The following is a 13,250-nucleotide window of genomic DNA, read 5'->3' on the forward strand; positions in this document are numbered from 1 at the left end:
AGAAATAATAAATCCCAACAATTTTCCACTGTCTACCCCAAAGACACACTTGCGAGGATTCAACCACATATTATAGCTTTGTATTCATTCAAATACCTTTCTAAGGATAGAAATATGTTTGTTGCATTTAATAGATTCAACAAGAATATCATCAACGTAATCTTCAAGGATCTTATGCATGTAATCATGAAATGTAAGAGTCGTGGCCTACTAATAGGTTGAACCTGTATTCTTTAATTCGCAAGGCATCATGACCCAAGAAAAGGTTTCCCAAGGTGTTATGAATGTTGTTTTAAATTGATCCTCTAGGGAAATAAATATATGATTATAGCCAAAAAGTTCATCTATGAAAGATAATAAAGCATGTCTATTTGTAGAATTTGTTATCATGTCAATATTAGGTAAGGGAAAATCATATTTCAAGGAATCTTTATTTAAATCTAAAAATTCAATGCACATCATTATTTTTGGAATGTTGGATGGGATGTTGAGAGGGGGGTGAATTAGTATCAACAAAATTTTACCTTATAACTTTCAGTGAATTCCTTTCTTCCTTTGTCACTCGGTTGATACTAGACACATATCATATAACTAGAAATTGAAAGTAACATTAACTAATCTAATGATATTCAATCATAACCACATAAACATAATTCATCACAAATAACACAATCATTTTGGTATCACGAAAACCCTTAGTCAAAGGGAAAATTGTGGTGGGGATGACACTCGCAAATCCATCACTACTACTGAAAGAGGTTTCCTTGTTAGTGCTACAATTTTTAGTCGCTTCTAGTGACTTACTCTGTTAGAAGTACACAATAAGATTAGTTAGATATAACTTTGACCAAGATTTTTACAACAATCTTCAAATGTGTACTTGGTTAATAGATTTACAATAGACTATTAGGACTACCTTTTGGAAGGATTTATAACTACCACAATGATAAGAAGGTAGTAGAAAATGATTTGTGAAATAGCATCTTACTTTGCTTGATCATATCTCTCTTCTACTCAATATTATATATCACCTCCTATGATTTCTTTATCTAATCCTCTTTTACTACGTATGATTTCTGAGCTCTGATGTGTTCAGCTTTGTCCTCTGTAATAAAAAGTATTCTCGCTTCAATTCCCCTCTTTGTCAAACTTAACAACATAAAACTATTTCAAACTAGTCCTTTTATACTTTTATTTTTTCTTTATGCTCTTTGACCTATTTAGGGTTTTGGAGCCCTTTAGAATATATATCAAGTCAAAATTAACTCTTCTAGAATCATCCAACCTTTCCTTCCTTTTCATCTTTCTTTTCATTAGTTGGCTCTACCTTTTAGTCATCAATAATCAATTCACATACCTCAAGAAATCTTCTCAAAACTTTTCCTTGATTAGTGTAAACTATTCTTAACTCTCAGTAAGATCATGTCATATCAATTTTTGTGCTTAATCAAACTTTTATGTAGTCTTTGTTTCACACGGTAAGTATTGTGTTCATCATGTTGTAGTTTGGTGAAAAATCTTCTTGGGTATAACGATTCTTGCTTGATAATCTCTATTTGGCTCGGTGAGTATTCAATTGATCAGGAATCACTAAATGCTCGGTAATAACTGTCTATTTGAACTTGACTTCCTTTGTGTTTGGTCATTGCATAACTCAACTACTATGTGAAACAACTATCTTTTTGGCATTGAATGACAACACCGTTCTTATGAACATTCATGGGAATAACAATAATCTTATTTTCTCCCCTAGAAACAACAACAATATTTGATATCCAAGGAGAATAATCAATAGAGAGGATAAGTCCAACATCCAAAAATTTCTCAATCTATTCTTTAACAAGAAGAAAAGTACTTGGATTCATCTTATGAACCCTTTTCTTAACATGTTTAACACTTGATGTAAAAATAATATTATGCTTCACAATTTGAGGATCAATACAAAGCATATTTGAATAAGACCATGCAAAGATAATTTTGAATTCGATCAAGAGAGCACTAAATTGTTCATGTTCTTCTTGAGTTAAATATTTTCCAATTTTAATCACTTTTCTAGGATCAATTGAATCCATTTGAGCATCAACAATCTTTGTTATAAGAAAATTACTTTTTGTAGAGTATTCAATTGGTAATTTATCATCATATGTGTTATAAAAACCATGTTTTCCCCAAAGTAACAATCAACATTTAAAGGTTGAGGATTAGTTCTTGTCTTTTCCTTTTCGACTGGCTTTTTGTTTAGACTTTTGACTGTTTTGTTTGTCTTGTCTTTTATGTTTGGCCTTTTCTTTGGCCTTTGTTTATTTGGCTGGGCCTAGTGCGTATTATTAGCCTTTAGACTTGTTACTTTTGTGGTTGGGCTTCTAACGCTTATTTTCAGCCTGTTTTGTTTTAACTCTTAGGTTTCAGGATCCCTATAAAACCTATTTATCTAAGAAAAAAAATCAACATTTAATCAATATGGCTATCGCTTCTTATGACAAAAAGAAGGAAGATTATCATAGATCCCTAGAAAGTTCATTCGAGCCTCGTCATGAGGAAAAAGATCCATTTTAGTTTTTTGTTTCAAGATCTAGAAGATCTAGGTTAATCAGTTTTAAAGGTTCATTATAAATTTTATTAAGATTCAAAGGGAATAGTGAAGGTTGTTAATAAGGATTAAATTCAATCCCATATGTATGTTTAGGAAATTCACCATCCAAAAAAACTTGTATGCATTGTTCAAATCTTCCACAACCTTTAGCATTAAATCCAAATTTCTTCAACAAAGTATAACCAAGACCATCACACTCATCCATGTTTTGAGGAGTTAAAGGTGCTTCATAATTCTATGTATCATAACAATTAGGCTTGGTAGTCTCTACAATTTCTTCAATAGAAGCATGCAGAAAGGTATTTTTCAATTCACCCATAAGAAGAGTGGAAATAGATGATTTCTTGTTGTGGTTAGCTTTCTTTTTCATGAAATTTAAATCGAACACCTTGTATTGTCTAAGAAAAGTAGGGTTGAAATATAGAGTACCTCAATCATCCTTAAAAATAGGAGGAGGCTTTTCATTATGTGTAGGTTCATCTTCAGTTTCAAGTGTCTTAGCCTCTTTTTTAGAAGAAGGTTGAGTATATTTTGTATTTAAAAAAGGTCGATTAGGTGCATCATCAGCATGAAGAGTATACATGAGATTATTGTGAACAAAACATAGCTTTTGATGAAGAGTAGAAGTAACAACATGCATAGAATGCAACCAAGGTTGTCCCAAAATAAGGTTATAGTTCAACACTCTAAGAATAACATGCATAAGAGTATCCAAGATCACATGACCAACTTTAATAGTTAACATAATAATACCCAAAGTGTGTTTAGCAATATTATCAAATCCATGAATAGGAATATGATTAGGCTAAATAGTGGAAAGATAAACTCGTATATCTTTTAACATATCCATGCTACAAATAATCAATCCTAAACCATTATCAATTAGAGTGATACATATAGTCTTCCTATTAATAAACACAACTACCATAAGAGCATCATACTTGTTTTGAATTTTCAGAGGAAGATCATCTTTAGTGAAGACAATATGGGGAATGAATGGTAAAATATTAGCATTTTTATTACGTGGGGGAATGGGAAGAGTAGATAAAGCCTTTTACAAAGCTTTATGATAGGTAGGTGAAGTTTGAAGCAATTCCCAAAGAGAAATATTAGCAGGAGTAGCTTGAATTTTTTCCACCAAGTCATACTCCTTAGAAGTAGTTGATAATCGAGGTGCTTGAGGAAGCATGGGTTGAGGTGGTAAAGCAACTGGAGTAGTAGGTTTACAATTATTTTGAGTGGGATAAGCATGAGGAACATAATTTAAATTGACAAAATCATTCAAATGATTTATAAGTTTACCTTTAATAGTAATCCTAGGATCACCCTTAATAGTCATCAAAGGTTTATCATAGCATACGCAAGGTGCATTAATGGAGCAAATAGTTGTGGAAAAAAGAAGCCATGCACACAACTTGTCATAGAAGTTGGTTGAAAAAGATGTGGAAGAAAGTAGAATATGTATAGTGCCTACCCCTAGTTTTCTTTTATGTTATTTTGTCGAATTCTTTTAGGCCATGAGTTTTCATGATGATGTGATTTGATTTAGTGGTACTTGGTTACCTGATTTGGTTGATATTGTTTACATGTTTGGACTATATAGTTGATGAGCTACTCTAAACTTACATATTTGATGTGTTCATGGTTATTCTTTTGATGATGATGTTTTGCATACTTAATATAGTGATTTTAGTTGCTTTCATGATGACAATTATATGGATGATTTATATAGTGATTTTAGTTGCTTTCATGATACCACTCCTCGCCATTGTCTATTTAGTTTAAATATATATGCATATGTACATGTTCAACTTTTATGCAAATTGTCAGTACTGAGAATTGACTTCCTTGAATTATTAGGATGAGCATGTCCTATCATAGTATGTCAATGGTAAAAGAGGGGAGATATTTCTCAAGTCAAAATCCTAAACCCAAGCCAAATTGTCCTAGAATAAAGGACAAATACTTGAGTTCTTCACCTTTTTGAATTTGTCAAAGTGAAGTGAATTTGAGATTTTAACCTTTGAGTTTGATTTATACTTTTTCTTTTTAGTCAAGTTTTATCTTATTGAGTTTGTGGGTATGTTGTGCTTTTCAGGTATAATTAAATCAACCAAAGATATTATTAAATGATTTAATTTAACTAAAATTTTATAAAGAAAAAATATTTTATTATATTTTATTTATTGAGAAATTAATTAAATGAAAGAAATAAATTTAAATATTTAATTGAAAGACTAAAGTTGGTGCAATTATATTTATTTAATTTAATATTAATAAATTTAGAAGTTACACTTAAATAATGGACTTCAAATATCATTATTAGTTAAATTAATAAATATGTTTTCTATAAATGTCTCTCTTATTAAAAATGAAGTGAGAATAATTTAAATAAAGTTTATTCTAATTAAAGGCAAAAAATATGCAGAAGGGAATTAAATAAATTAAAATAATCAAAGTTTATTTTAAGGAGAGGCCTTTGCATGTTCAAAAATTGAAAATCCTAGATAGAGTTAAAATCTTTATTAAGAGATTCAAGCTTATTCCTACACAGAGGTTTTGGGAAGCAAAATTTTGAATTGGAGCAAAAGAATTGTTGAAAGTTTCAAAGGGTTTGGATTTGCATGCATTCACATGTTGTCTCTGATTTTAGATGTTGTTTTGAGGTAGTGTTTGAAAACCCAGTTTAGAATATTATTGAAAGATCTATCTACTTTGTATCTTCCAGGGTGTGCTTGCCTAATGCTTATTAATTTATTGTATTAATTTTTGGATAAAAAATTACATTGTGGATTTTGAAAAAGTAAACTTATTAATCAAGAAAACATGGTTGAGAAAAACTATAGAAAAATTTAAAAAATTATTATGACAGAATCTTTTAAAACTCTTTCTAATATAGGAAAAAATTGATTATAGAAAATTGGTGTAAGAATTTTCCTTAGGGAAAAATTACCCAAGACCAAGAAGTACAATAACTGGCACAAAATAGACCATCAGAGTATGATCAAAATAAAAATATGATATTCAATTGATGTTGTATATTGATGCATGTATATAAAGGCCTCTAGAATGTTTTTAGAATGTCTAGGAGTTAGGAATATGATAAGCCTCATAACTAAGCACATGTCCACCAAGAGTGGATTATCGTCCATTGAGCATAGGAGTTAGTGCAATGATGAGAGGTTAAGCCTACATAGGTGTGTCATGTAAAATTATGTCATAGACACCATGTGCTAAAATAGAGTTGCTAACTCTTGTGTTGTCAACATGACAACTCATATGAGTACATAAACTCCTAGGTGTCTAGTAAAATAATGCATTTAGCCTAAGTGAACTTAAGTAAAGTGTAAATAATAATTATTTACACTAACAATTGGAAGAAAAAAAAAATTAAATAGCTAGAGTTTGAACTTAATTTTGTCATGTGATTGTCATGGATTTTCTAAATAAAGATAAATATTCTTCTTATATCTAAAATAATTGGATTGCAAAATTTATTAGAAAAGTAAAAGATTAATTGAGAGAAAATCATGTTGTAGCTAAACTTATACATGCATGTGAAAACAAATATACTAAATATAGAAAACTAACTATATTATAGTTGCATGATTTGAGATATCAAAGGCATGCAAAAATACTTATTGCATGTTTATTTTTATTTTATAAAAATATAATTTAATTTTCAGATTAATTTATTTTAAAAAAAAACTTTTTTATGATTAATTATTAATTTTAAAAATTAAAAATAATATGTTATTTATTTATTTTGAAAATTAAATAAATAAATACTACTTATTTTCTTATAAGTGGGTTTTAATATTAATTATTTTTAAAAACGCTGAGTGGGTCATAACTTGTTATATATTTATTAATGCATTAATAAATTCTTGTTTGATCTCCTTTTCCTATCAATTTACCATCAGTATCATAGATTTTTGCAATTTTGTTTCCAAATTCTACTTTGCATCCTACATTGCCTAATTGTGAGACACTTAGCAAATTGTAGTTTAGGCCTTCAACATAGTATGCATTGCCACATGAAATTTGCTCTGTAAGTTTAATGAAGCCTTTTCCTTTGATTTGACATTGAGCATCATTTCCAAATCTAACACTATTTCCATCATATTGAGTAAAGTTAACAAACTTACTTTTGTCTCTTGTCATGTGATGTGAGCATCCACTATCTATGATCCATCTGTCATTCTTGTTCATACATGTTACCAGTGTTGTAGTCTCTTTTTCATCAGACTGGTCCTTCATGGCCACATAAACAACTTCATCATCATTATCATCAGAATCCTCTTTAGCAATATAGCACTTCTTACCTTTGTCTTTGTAAACTCTCTTATCATCTTCTCTTTTGTATTTGTACTTGTTGTCTTCCTTGTATTCCTTTTTTTGTGTACACCTTGCAGCAATATGTCCTACTTCATTGCAATTGAAACAAATGATAGGCATCTTACCTTTGAACTTTCCTTTACCTCTGTGAAATCTTCTAGCTAGTAAAGCTTCCAATTGTTCCACATCTTCCTCATCAGTGCTACTATCACTAGATACATATTTCATTTTTCTTCCCTTTTTTGATTTCACCTGTTCAACATCTTTCAGTGATATTTTGGCCTTGAAAGCATATTCAACATTCTCAAGTTTGTAGTTGTCAAAGTTAGATAACTCAAATGCAATGAGTCTACCCACTATTCCTTCAAAACTTAGATTGTTTCCTAGTACACATCTCAGCTCTTGTATTGCAGATACTCTAATAGCATATATAGGGAGCAAGGTTCTTAAGAACTTACTATTAACAATATCTTCATCCAATTGACCACTCAAACATCTTATTGCACTTACCACTTCCTTTATTCTAGCGGCATACTGAGCAGCATTCTCACTTTCCTCCATTTTCATATCATTAAACTTTCCTCTGAGGCTTTCTCTTTTTGCTCTTTGGACATTCAGATCTCCTCCATAAATGTTTGATAAGGCTTTCCACATTTTGAATGCAATGTCACATCCTTTGATATCATCGAATTCAGCATAGTTGAGTGCAGAAGCAATCTCCAGCATTGTCTGATTATGTTCCTGCTTGTTTTTTAAGTCTTCTACAGTAAGAGTACTAGTTGGATCAGTATGTTCAGTAACAATTGAATTTTGGGCATAATCTCCTATGGATTCAAGATGTAGCTTCATCAAACTTTTCCATGCAACAAAGTTGTCTTTGTTGAGCTTGAGAACTTCTCTCTTCGGCATTGTGATCTTTTCTGCTTCTAGTCCCTTTAAATTAAATCAGCAGTAAGTCTCTGATACTAATTGTTAGAATTCTTTAGAATAATTGAGAAGGGGGGTGAATCAGTTATCCAAGGTCTAAATGCCCTAATAATACTTTTTCACAAATTATAGTGAGCCCATTAAACTATTCATTCATCCAAGCTTAAAACATCCATCTTAGCAAGTTACAGCAAATCAACATGCAGGAGTAAAACATGCAAGATTAACACATGACACAATGATTTACATGGAAACCTAATTTGGAAAAAACCACCAATAACCTGCTACTCAATTCTCACTCTTCTGAAGTGATGCCCTGTTAAAAGCTTGCCCTATTAAAGGCTTACAACACACTGTTAAATGTGACCTTGTTAGAGGATTTTACCATACTGTTAGGAATGGGCCTGGTCAAAGGACTTTGGAACATTTACTTGGAATGTCACCCTGTTAAAGGATTTATAGCATGGCTATTAAACCAACCTAAGTCCATAGGATTTATACTAATTGTTACAATTGGTAGAGAGTAACAATAATGACTTTTGATCTGATACAACTTACAACATATCTTGTAGATTACAGTTCACACTTTAGTTCAATCCTTTGTTTGGCTTTAATCAGTATGGATCAGACAGCTTGTCTTTCCTCTCAAGCTTCATCTCCTTGAGTCTTCTTACTCATCATACCAATGCAACCATCCTTGTGGTCATCTATCAAAATAGAGTTTATGTGTTTTCTTCTCCTTAGCACCTTCTTCAGCACTTCATGCTTTCATGCTTGACCAACTTATTGTTTCGTGACCTTATGACTCCTTAAATAGAAATCTGGAATACCTTTCCCACTCGATTCTCCCTCTCTAACTTTAGGGTTTCAATAGATTAGGTAGGATACAATGTATTTGTCCCATATCTCATCTTCATCTAGAAACTTTCATCTAGAAAATGTTTTACATAGAGTTCTGTGCCACTAGCTCATCATTCTTATATTCTATTTGATTCACAAAATTCTAGCTAACAACCTTGTCAGCTCAGATCTGGCAAATCTTTGACTTTCAAAATAATGCAGCAACTCGGCACTATTGATTTATTGATGCTTAGCACCCTCTATATTACTCGGCTCCTATATTCTGCTCGGCATCTGATCTTTACTCGACATCTGATCTTCACTTGGCACTTGATATTTACTCAGCACTTGAAAATCACTCGGCACTTGATATTTACTCGACACTTGAAAATCACTCGGCACACTCTAAAGGTGAACTTGCTCAACTTTAACTAAGAATCTATTCAGCACTAACTAGCTTGCTCGACACTCTCTTATGAACTTAGTTAGGCTTTACAAATGACTTAGCTAAACCTTACATCTTTGATGTGTTTTAGTGTGTCCATTCTTTCTTTCTTAGAGTATGTCAAAAATACACTATTTCATCAAAGGCTTAGCTGATCCTTATACTTCATTGCAACACCATAACTTCAACCTTTCTCTAGGTGTTCTAGTTACATCTTATTGATTGCCACCTCCTTGTCAATCAACCAATTGATAGTATTTGGATCACTAAAGCGATTGTCATTCCTGCAAGTAGCAAGTTTGACATCAATGACAAAACAATGATTGAGAACATTCTTTACCAATTCCATTACTTTTCATTCATGATCTATTCAATCATTTTCAACAAAAATATTAATTATATGCACCTAAAAGCAAGCTTAAGAACTAGAATAATAAATCACTTAATCAACTAAATCAAGATGATCTAGTTAATAAGTGAAACAAAATAATTACTCTAGCAATTTTTGATGGGTTATCTATTGGTGCTTTCCAGTTGCTTGTATAGGACTAAGGTGGATATTGTGATTTTCTTGGTGTACCCTATGAAGTTTCAATCAATTATCTATTGGTGCTTTCCAGTTGCTTGTATAAGACTAAGGTGAATATTGTGATTTTATGAGATATAATTTGTATAAGCTAAGGGTAGATTATCTATGTGTATGCTAGGAAGTTGCTTGCAATGGAGGTTGGAGCCCTAAAGAGGCTTCCTAGGGATCCCATTGTAAGTTGTATTAATAAGTGATAACATTTCATTAATGGGGTTAAAATGAATTAACAAGAGTTAGTATATTACCTCGTTCATGCCTCAAGTGCTATTACAAGCTAGGATGGGAGTAGAGAGGATGCTCGGTTGTGCCTTGCCTCATTAGTATACCCTGTCTCTAAGAAAGGATATTGACGTTGCATAGAGTCACTAGGGGTTCAAAGTCTAGAGAGATTGTCAAGGTAACATTAGAGTTGACTCAAGGGATGACACTTTCCCACATGCATATTAGGTTTCCTAAATGTCTTTGTTGCCTCTAGGACTAGATGTTTCTTGTGTACTTAGTACCTTTGAGATAGATTGTTGTTAGGATTCCTTGACCTAGATCCTTATTATGACTTTTGGATTGTTATCTATTTGGAACTTAGGATTATCTCCTCAACATGCTGGGAGTGGATCATTTAGGTTCCACAAGGTCGGGTGGTAGTGTTTCTTATACCATTGAGATCTAATAGTTGGATGCCGATGTTAGATGTACCTTGTATGGTCATATTATGGTATATTTTACTTTGATTATTTGAGATCCTATGGGATGTTGTATCTTATCATGTTGTATATTCTTTTAACATTTCATACCCTACAACATGTGTAGAGGATGAGTATGCATTCGGGTTATGCTATGTGGCATCTTATCTAATTGTATATTCTTTCATGTGATTTTGTATCTATGGTTATTCTATGACATGCACTTTGTTTACTTATCAAATTTAATCTTAATAAACTTATGTGTGTGATTCAAAATTATGGAACCCTTAAAAGATGTAATTGTTATTGTATTGCTTATGTATGTATATAAGTTGTTTCTTCCACTATGCTATCTCTTGTTTGTTTTAATCTTATTTTATAAATGTTTAGCAAACTTAGTGACATTATAGGTTAATTTCTCTTAGGCATTACAATATAATCATGAGAAACCTTATCCAACATATCATCTATACAAGAAAAGTTCTTATCTAAAGTACTATCCTTATGCACTACAAAGATATCATCAAAGTACTCATAAAGGAATAAAACATCTTGGAAATAAACTAAATGACCAGTGCAAAAAATATATTTCTTTGGTTCTAAATGATTTTTTTGTATTTTAATATAAAGATTAAAATAACATATAATAAATGGAACCTAATATGCATGCAATATCTAATCTTAAATTAAATGAAACATTGAGTCTAACTTATAAAAGAAAGAGTTGTCACAAGTGGGTTCACCAAATATATGTAGGGAAAATTGTGAATCAAGGAAATAAACCCCTAAGTTCACCACATAGCCTAACACTTGAAGAGGATGTGATCAAGGAGAAGAATTTTTTCAACCAATCCTATGGATGTTAAATCTTAGTTGGTCAATGTAATCCAAATGATAATAGAGCACCAACTGAAAACTAGATCTAAAATGTATGAAAATAGGTAAAAGAATGCACTATGTCCTTGAGATCCAAGTAAATTAATCCTAAGTATACGAAGTAAGAATGCAAAGTAAAATAAAAATTACTAAATTAACAAAATAAAATGAAGTGCTTATCTCAAATGAGTCTAATAATTGAATCTAATTTTTTTCTTTTTGTGTTGCTCTCATCAATAAATAGAGCTAGATCTAACCTAAAACTATCAAATCTTTCAAACACAAAAATCTTTTGTCCTTCTGGTAGAATCAACTTTTCTAAGTAGATGTGACTTTTCTTAGGGAAGAAATATAACTTTGGAGAATTGTGTCCGAATCCGAAACTAATTTCACACTTCTAAAGTTCCACAAAAAGGGTATCTAGATCTATACTTTGTTCTACCTTATAAGATTTATTCATATCTTAAAATGGGGTATTTGGGTGGCTAGGGGTTTTCCTTAGTCAACCCCATATTTTTTTGGTTGCCACCTCCACCAACAACTGTTGAATCAATTGTAATGTGTGTGATGCTTGTGTATGAACTTTAAAAATTCAATGCCAAGTTCTAAATCCCTAGATCCAAACCGTAGCATGAAGCTTAAACTTGAATGATGATGAAGAAACAATGCATATTAGAGGATAACCTAGAAAACATATCAATCCCCTAAGGCTAAAGTATTACAAGCCGTACTCATTGTACATTCTTAAAATGGATGTACTTGCATTTTAGGACCTTTTAGCACCCTTTTCATAATTCCTTTTTGGGATCATGGATAGACTTGTGCTCAATGTCTCTTTTTCTCCTCTCCTCTTACATTTCATGTTTTTTTGTCATCTCTCTCTCTTTTGACATGGCCTTCTAGGTGTCACTTTGATACCCTTTTGACCATCTCTCCTAACTAGTTTTTCATCTTTGAATTTCACCTATACCACCTTCTAGAGCTTTATGGGGCCTTTCTAACCTAGTCCCTAGTGATTGTGGCTTTAGGGCCCAAAATTCCTCGAGTTTTCCAATTAATTAATTTTATTCCCCCATCGGCCTTAGTTTTTTTCTTTCCTGAAAACTAGTATAAAAAGAGGCTTATGTGCTTCCTTTTTAGATCTCATTCAAGACATCTCATTAGCACAAGACTTAAACAAGGCATCAAGCAAGCAAGGCAAGGAGTTCAAGTATTCAATCAAACAAGTGTCTTCAAGGATTCAAGGATTTTTTTCTTAGCATTTCCCCTTCAAGATCTAGCATATTGTTGGTTATAAAGGGAGGAGATATGTATTGAAGTAATCATTATCTTCTTCATTAATATTTTCATGCATGGATCCATGATGTGGTTATGGTAGATCCATTGCAATTGTGGAGATATCTTACATCCTTCATACCAAATTCAAGATCTACAATATACATCACGAGAAATCCTTATTGACAAGAGTTTTTACAAGCAAGGTAAATATTTGCATTTATCTTGTTACCTTTACATTTACATTTATCATTTATGGTTAATTATTAACCTAGGGCTTCACCAAGGCAATCCCTCCCCCAAAAAACCCCCCAAAACCCTTTTGTGTTGATTTGCAAGGATATCAAAGAAAGGTTTGCATATCTAGAACCTACTTTTTGGGAGCTTTCTATAGAAGTTAGTTTCAAGTCATCAAACTATGTCAACCGGGTTGTAGGATATTCTTCCAAGTCAAATTAGTCCTTCAGTCTCCATTTTCAGAGATATTTCTACGTTTTTTCCTTTCATCATTTTATCTTGAGATTCATAGAAAAATATTTGAAAACAATTTAGATCTATAAGTTTTGGAGCTAAAATACATCTTCCTCTACAAATTTTAAGTGAATCTTTTATATTTTAGTTCCTTCCATATATTTACCCCATATGTATATCTTAATTGGACTAATTGTACTCACATAACATCTAAAT

This window comes from Cupressus sempervirens, chromosome 5 (assembly GCF_028749045.1).
Source record: "Cupressus sempervirens isolate cs-2001-9-10 chromosome 5, ASM2874904v1, whole genome shotgun sequence".
Lineage (NCBI taxonomy): Eukaryota > Viridiplantae > Streptophyta > Pinopsida > Cupressales > Cupressaceae > Cupressus > Cupressus sempervirens.